Source organism: Pteropus vampyrus, unplaced genomic scaffold (assembly GCF_000151845.1).
Source record: "Pteropus vampyrus isolate Shadow unplaced genomic scaffold, Pvam_2.0 Scaffold30, whole genome shotgun sequence".
In the NCBI taxonomy this organism is placed as follows: domain Eukaryota; kingdom Metazoa; phylum Chordata; class Mammalia; order Chiroptera; family Pteropodidae; genus Pteropus; species Pteropus vampyrus.
Window position 1 is genome coordinate 7,536,359 of NW_011888811.1, and position 2,019 is coordinate 7,538,377.

The 2,019-nt window shown below is 40.1% G+C and overlaps 1 protein-coding gene and 1 long non-coding RNA gene across 3 annotated transcripts in view; both read right to left on the minus strand.

Moving 5' to 3' along the window:
• TTC1 (tetratricopeptide repeat domain 1) overlaps window positions 1–2,019 on the minus strand; it is a 34,300-nt gene that overhangs the window by 25,756 nt on the left and 6,525 nt on the right. The gene's annotated exons all lie outside the window — the stretch shown is intronic.
• The window catches only part of LOC111737700, a 1,543-nt gene continuing 149 nt past the window's right edge, over window positions 626–2,019 (minus strand). Inside the window, exon 2 of the long non-coding RNA XR_002779519.1 lies at window positions 626–1,195. This is a non-coding gene — a long non-coding RNA (uncharacterized LOC111737700). The remainder of the gene's footprint in view (window positions 1,196–2,019) is intronic.

A 2,019-nucleotide genomic window follows, 5' to 3' on the forward strand; every position in this document is an offset into this window, starting at 1 on the left:
AAAGGAGAAACAACAAACCAGAAAGGATTTTCTTATGACATTAACAACATATGCAGGCCACTATGGAAAACTTACTGAAAACTTTCTAGAAGCAACCAAGAGAATGTTCTCTGCAAACATGCCCACTCTCACAACAGTGATAAGATTATAAAAATAATGCAATGAGGTAGCAGAAACATGGAAAGCAAAAGGATTAAGTAATGTGGGATTTAGGAAAAATAAGAGCGAGGAAAAGGATTGATATAAAACGTTTATTCTGAACCATTACTTCAGTAATGGCTCCTGGTTAAAGATAAAACAGCCTTAAAGGAAAGAACAATTCTTTACTTTTTCGGAGCCTAAGGAAAATGTTTTAAAATCCCCACAACCATGTGCTCTGAGTCTATGTTCACTAAGCAACAGACTTTTGCATCCCTTACTCAAATGGATCTATGTATGTGTCTACGATGTGAAAATGAATACCATGTGCAAACAACTGGCACCAGGGAGCAAAATCATTAAAATGCCTAAATCTGCATTTTGGCTCAGATTAAAACAAAACAAAACAAAAAATGCTTTTCATTTGCAGGCAAAAATGAAATCGCCAGAACCCTGAGGAACTCCACGTTCTCCATTTTCTCCATACCTGAAATGGCATCACCAGCAACACAGGAACTGAAGCCAAAGAATTATACTAATTTCTCACTCCAGCCTTCTCAGCTGCATCCACCAGTCCTGTCAACTCTACTTCCAAAATGTGTCCCGAAATCATTCACTTCTCTTCACTTGATCCACTGTTCAAGCTGTTATCGACTTGCCCAGGCTAGTACAATACGTCCTAATTTGTCTAACGTTCCACTTGTGCTCCTTCCCCCTCCCCACATCCTTCATTTTCTGCACAACCACCAGAATACTCTTAATAAAACGTAAATAACTTCCATCTCTGCTCTGGTTTAAAATCTCCCATCTGGTTCCTTTTGCACTTGGAATAAACTTCAAATTCCTTACCACGGCTCACCAAGTGTTCCACGATCAGACCCTCCCTTCACCACACTACATGCCTCCTTATCACTACGCCCCAGCTACTGGCCCTTCCATTCTCTGCATGCCAGGGGTACACCAAGCTACCTCAGAGCCTTTACACTAACTGCTCCCCATATAATGATCATCACACACTTGACTCCTTTTCCCTTCTAAGCATTTGCTGAAATGCCACCTTTCCAGAGAGGCCTTTCCTGACCAGCCAATCTAGTAGTCTTCCCCATCCATTCAAACTCCACCCTTTCATCATTTTATTTTATTTTTTTCCTCCCAACTAGAATATACCTATAAGAGAAAAGAAACGCTGTCTTGTTCACCACTGTATCCCTAAGGGCTGTAAACAATGCCTAGCATGTGGGACAAATGCAAATATTTCTTGAATAAATGAAAGAGATAAAATCTCTAACTTGTAAACTATTTAATGAAGAAGGGTCATGTGGCAAGGTCCCATGATGGTGCTCCTCAAATTTGAGTTGTTTCCATAAGAATTACCAAGAGTATTTATATATGAGGCCTAAGAACTCCCTCGTGATTTTTACACGACTGCAGCCACTATAGCACAGTATATTCTATAGATCCTAATAGTAGAAACATCTTTATATCACATTATAGCACTAACTCTCATCTCCTACCAGATCGGTCCTTCACCTCAGCCACGCCTTTGAGAATGGCTTATTTGCTTTACAGACCTAGTACATTTGAAACATCAGCTAAAATCCCATTCCTCTGGGTAGTCATATTCACATAAGTTTTCACAAATAGTTAAGAACTGTTGCACGTGGGTGTGAGCACACACACACACGCAAAGCTTGCCTTAAGAAATTTTACCTGTTTTTACCAAATCTTAACTTCCTTCTTGCTCCATTATTCTTGATTTGTGAGTTCTGCTGAGAACTGGCACTGAGCTGAGCCTGGATTATCTTCTCAGCCACAGGGCAAGTCAAGTCAGCTTGAATAGCAATAACATAGTTTAGCTATTGATACTTGCTTCTGCCCCAG